Raw genomic sequence first — 6,000 nt, 5'->3', positions numbered from 1 at the left:
GTGGGTGGGGAGGGTGTTGCTTAGAAACATCAACATGTAGTCTTTTACGTATTGCTACAATTCCTTCTAAGATCTTACATTTTTCTTTCAAATATGGTAGTGTTGTAATGATGTTTAATTGGTTCTTTTTTACATTTGATTTTTAAAACAAATGTAGTCACTTTCCATGCCTTCGTGTCAGAGTTCTAGAGACATAAGAGAGATACAAGAAAGATCTAAGTTTCTCAGAGGAGTCTGGAGCTCTAAAGAATGGTGCTTGGTGATTTTACAGCAGCCAGCCCTTTTAGAGACCTCATGTCCACCACCATTTATAGTTTCCATGACAAGATCCTAATCAGGGAAACAGGAGAAGACATGAATGGTTTTCATTCATGCTCAATAAGAGTTTATTACATCTTGAGAACTTCTTATCCTTTTTTAAAATTTTATTTAGTTTTAAGAGAGAGAAAGAGAGAACATGAGTGGGGAATGAGCAGAGACAGAAAGAGACACAGAATCCCAAGCAGGCTCCGTGCTGTCAGAGCAAAGCCCAACGTGGGGCTTGAACCCACGAACTGTGAGATCATGACCCAAACTGAAGTCAGATGCCCGACTGACTGAGCCACCCAGAAGCCCCGAGAATTTCTTATTCTTTAAGGAGTTCCTTCAAGGGTCAGCAAAGTAGTACAAAGAATCCTGGATTCTAGACTTGGCTTTGCTGCTAATGAGCTGTGTGATACTAAGCAAATGATTTTGCCTAAAGATTTGTCTTCAGTTGCTCCCTTTCAATGATAATATTTTACAATTATTAGTTACTTCTAGACTCGGTTTCCTTTTTATGAAAAGGCAAAGCTTTGAATTTGGAGCACCTGGGTTCTACTCCTAGCTCTGCCTCTCATAAGCTGTGTGACTTTGCACAAATCACCTAATGTTCTTGAACTTCAGTTTCCTACCTGTAAAATGGGAATAATGAAACCTGTTCTATAAGGCTGTTATGAAGATTAAAATAATATATGTGAAACTGCTTTGTATAGCAGTACATGATTAGTAAAAGCGATCAATAAGTATGTTACTAACCCAACCTAGTGCTTCTTTTTTAGTACTTAATGCATTATACCTATTTTATACCCAAATAAAAGAGAGAGATTTTATGTCAATTCTGTGCATTGGGAGAGACAGGAAAGGAAAGGGTTTATAGCTTATACCTATAGTTCAAAATACAGTCTCTTCTGTTCATCTAGTATGTTTACATACAATGCCAAATACCTCTTTCCCTGCTGGGAAGGCTGTGTCTATTCAGGCAAAACATCTAAGAAGAGCTTGTCTCCAGCGTATGCCAAAGAGCATCCCCAGCTCATGACCTCTTTATTTCAATCCACTGGAGGCACAGACAGCAAAAACCTCTATCAACTTTCAAAACCATCTGTCTTTATTCTGTGCTTTTCCCTCCTCCTTCCTTTGGGAAAGAGAAGGAATCTACAAAAGACATGCTACTTTGTAGGGTTTTGTTGTTGTTGTTTTGACAGCCCAATCCTTCATCTCAACCTTCTTCAATGCCTATCTGATGAAAACCCAGCTGTATAATAAGACCCGCTGACCAGAATGATGAAAGATGCTCTGTGACCCAAGTGCCCAATTATTCCCTAGAGCAAGAATGCACCTACCATGATCGAGAATGATTTTCTACACCATGGCCTGAAATGAAAATGGGTACTTCTGAAAGATTTGATTCAGGCAGGAAATTAATTTGAGCTAAATCCTCTATTACCTGAACATTCTAGTGAGAAGTGTTTACCTTCAGTAATGTAACCAGACAGAGTAATGATTGAGGAAATAATAAAAATCTAACAATAGTAGTTTCTATTTTTTCCCTGCATTTACTTTATGACAGGTCCTTTATCTTAACAGTGCTACTAGGTAGGTATTGTTATCTCCCCTTTTCTGATAAGAAAATAGAAGCTTATAGAAGTTAAATAAGTTCCCAAGGCAATTACACAGATCTGGGAGACCTCAGAAGTCCTGTTCCTTTCACAGTGGGAGGCCGACTTCCAGCCCTTCAGACTTATCAGGAATGGGGGTGACCAAGCACAGCTGGGCACACCTTTTTCTGGGGAAAGAAGAGCTTGGCAGAGGGCAGCAGTGTGACCAGTATGGCTTTCCAGAGAAGAGTGTGGTGTCAGAGGTCATCACACAGTCTGCGGATTCTCTTCCCAGACCACCCTGCTAAGCAGTCTGTGTGCTTTGGAGTTATCACTTTATTTATGGAATGATGGGGTTGTGGATCAAGGGGAAAAAACATAAAGACTAGTTTCATGTAGCATTTATTAAAGAAAAAAACATGTCTTTATAAGGAATGGAATGGAAGCCTTGTCTCCCAACTGCAATGACAGGCATGACTTCCTGGGGAATTAATGAGAACATCTTGTCATCCCAGAAACCCCCACCTTGCCAAGACTGAACCTTTGGCCTTATCTGAGGAAGACACATAATTCATGTGTCAAGCAAAGGCTTAGGAGGACTGTCTGTCCAGCCAGTGGGGTGAGGGCACCTGCATTGAACACAAGTGGAAAGGAGCTAAAATCTAGAGAAGGTTATGAGGACTCAAGACCTGACCCATTCACCACTCTGCCTTCACCCTGTTCTCACCATCCCTTGCTTTCCTTTGAGTTTTTAGTAATTTATCAAAGCCTCTTCTGGCCCTCTTGCTTCTCCCCCCACTCTTTTTTTTTAAATAAGCATTTTGGGGTTCTCTGCCATATCACAGAAATGCTCTCCTAAGGTCTGCCTGCAGCCTGTCCTTCTCTGCTTCTCCCATCTGACTGCATTCCACCTCTGTGGGTGCTCTGGAAATAATGATACTACTATGAGACCCCTTAGGTTGGTTTCTTCCAGCTCCTGCCTCATTTCTGGAGGATTACTGGGCCCCATCCAAATCCTCAGGGCCCCGGGAAGTGAAGGCAGGATGGAGCTGAGGCTCAGTGTGGGAGCACAGAAGGAGGAGCTACCCTGACCTTCTCCTCCCAGCTTTGTGTCTCATTTGCTTTTAGAGACTCTGCAGAGCCTCAGAGCAGAGCTGCCTCCCTCAGTCTGCTGGTCAAAGGCTTTGGAATCCATGTTGCTCTTCAGGTGTGAGAGGCACCTCCTTGTCATAAGAGGCCCCCTCTATCTCTCATTGGGAGGAAGTGTGAGCGTGTGGAAGACGTGTTCTTAGGATGACTAGTTTTCCAGGGAATGTGCAAGTTACAGAGAGGGCAAAGATGTAAACAGCAAGACAGACTTTGCCAGGAAGCAGAAAGGGGAAGGATTTTGAGCACAGATGCAAATTCCAGCTCTTACAGAGAGAAGATTAAGGGTGAATACCTAGAAGAGTAATGAGGCTCTCACATTTTTACCTGATTCCATCTGTGCCCTTTATGGCAGGTGGTTACGTTGCCCAGAAGTGAGCATCTTTCCAAGAGTTGCAATCTGTACTCCCCTCTCCGCCCCCACCTTGGTCTGCCTGCAATCTCATCTCTCCAAGGTCCCTGCATTTGACATCTAAACAATCTGCCTACTATGTGGATGGGGACCTTCCTTTTTGACTCCTGCCCACTCCTTCCCACATGATCAGTGCACATCCAACCACTTAACATGAGGGTGCTTTCTAGAAGGCCTCTCTCATGGAATACCTGGTCCTGAGAAGCTAAGGATTCTAGGAATGGAGCAGCTCCACTTTCCCTGGTGGTGAGCATGTGCAAAGTGTGTAATAGCACATCACCAGTGAAGGAAAGTAGCTGGGGATGGAAATGGGGTTCAATGGAGCATCAGAATCGCAAATGGCAGAGAAAAGAATGGGGCTGTGTGAAACCTGCGGGTGGGAGGTAAACATGGGTGGCACAAACAGGAAAGGGGCTGATCCAGTCTCCATGAGTATTATGGTATGGTTAAGAAATCCAAATGTCCCCAGGCCCCCTGACCATGGAGATAAATGCGTGGACAGGACTGACAGTGGCATTTGGTATGACCCACTCACCTTTGCCTCCTCACCTTTTTTCCCTAGAAGGTCTAGACAGTTCGCTGAATGCTTGGTGTTAACCGTTTAGTCAAAGCAATTATCAGTGTGACTGCTGCCTTGTCCTCTGTGAAGGCCGTCTCGGTTTGTCCCTCCAGTGACCACAGGGCCTTTGAGATCCTGGAGTTGAGTCTGGCTTTTTCATTTTATACCCTTGTCCACTGAGGAGCTTTGAGAGACCTGCCTGGCCTGGGCCAGGTGTCATTTGTGACCCCAGCATGTGTGATAATTGCAAAGTGCCCTCAGCAGAGGTCCCCACACAGGACCTGCCCTTAGTTGCTTCCTCCTGGGTGGCCCTGGAAAATCACTTTATCTTTCTTATGTCCCTCCTGCTCTTCCAGGAAATCAGGGCAGCATTTGCTCAGGAGTGTTAATCCCAGTCTACCAAGTGTCTGACTGTCAAGACCGAAGTCCCTTTGCTGTTTCTCCTGGGTAGCTAAGGGCTTCCCCACACAGATAGAGGACTCTTGGTAGCCTGTCTCATTTTGCAGTTTCCAAAATAAGCATACAAATTAGTACCCGACAGTGACATATAATTTAAAAAGTAGCAAAATAATTCTTTATGGATGACTTGTAGAGACCAGGCCATACTTGTGTTTTTACGCAAAAACAGAGACTATTTCAATCAGGTCTTATTAGGCCCTGAGCTATTTTTGAGGTTGAGTGCTGGGAATCCTTTTGAGTAATACAAGGCAGAATCCCTTTGGGCACATTGGACCACCCCCAGAGTTGCAAAGTGGATTGCAGAGGCATTCCAAAGAAAGGCTGGGAAAAACCTGACAGGAAGTATTCCCAGAACACTCTACTCCCCAAGTCCCTGTTGGCAGAAGAACTTCAAAGAATAGCAATTTGTATAAGTGAACATATGCTACTCAGGAGACAGAGAAATGCCCTCCTGGTTTTGCCAACTCATACACCCCTTCTGCCAGGACATTCTGACTTTAACCAAGCAAACATACATGTCTGTTACCCGTGGCCACGTTTAAGCCCTTGCCTCCAGCCCCCCAAACACACCACCCAGTGTATTCCATCTTTCAGCTAGATTTTCCTGGAGCTAGAAAGAAGAGTGATGGCGGAGGCATGAGAAAAGGGGACAAGGAGGCCAAGATGGTTACTGGATCTCATTTGATGTCCACACAGGGTGAGTTTCTGGTGGTCACGGTCTTGACACACCTGACCTTGCTGATCTCCCAGTTAATCCTGCTCAGCACCGCCTGGCCTCACAAAGCAAGGCATACATGAGCTTTGGGATTAGATAAGCCTAGAGCCAAAACTCTGCTCTATCACTCAGCAGCCTTGAGAGCTTACTGGACCTATTTTTTCATCTGTACAATGGGATAAATCATTCCTGATCCATAGATAGGGCTCATTTTGAAATTATAAATATACATAAATGAATGTATTTTATTGCTTGGCAGACAGGAATAAATCCTGTTATTATTATTAATATTACCTTTCTACTACTTTCACAAGTATTTTAAAGTAGTGACTGGTCAGTGAGAGCTTACCATATGCTGGGTATTGGATTAAACATTGTGAATACACACATTTTGTGATCACCCTTCTATCATAGAATTTTTTTTTCAAACCATGGTTCTTAATGCAGTTGAGTGCTGCTGTATATCAATTTAGTTAAATGAGAATCTCAGTCAGGGAAGGGAGGTTTGAATAGACTGATATTTTTGTTTGCATTTGTTTACTTGAAATTCACTCCTGTTTCACAAGTGATCTGTATTTCAGCCAAGAAACTATATTGTATTTCAGCAAGTGTTAGTCCTGACTGTTTCTAAACTTCTACATGATGTTGAGAATTGGGTCAGTTGGCTGTGTAGGCTAGATTAAAAACCTAGAGGTAACAGGGTAAGCAAAACAATCCCCCCCCCCCCCCCAACACACACAAAAAAAACCCCTCTACTTTTAGGTAAACAATTAATGAAACCTAAGAATTAAGTATCAACTGTTTTAATTAT

The sequence above is a fragment of the Acinonyx jubatus genome, chromosome B4, assembly GCF_027475565.1.
Source record: "Acinonyx jubatus isolate Ajub_Pintada_27869175 chromosome B4, VMU_Ajub_asm_v1.0, whole genome shotgun sequence".
Lineage (NCBI taxonomy): Eukaryota > Metazoa > Chordata > Mammalia > Carnivora > Felidae > Acinonyx > Acinonyx jubatus.
The sequence above is the reverse complement of the archived record's forward strand: the minus strand, read 5'-3'. Positions refer to the sequence as shown.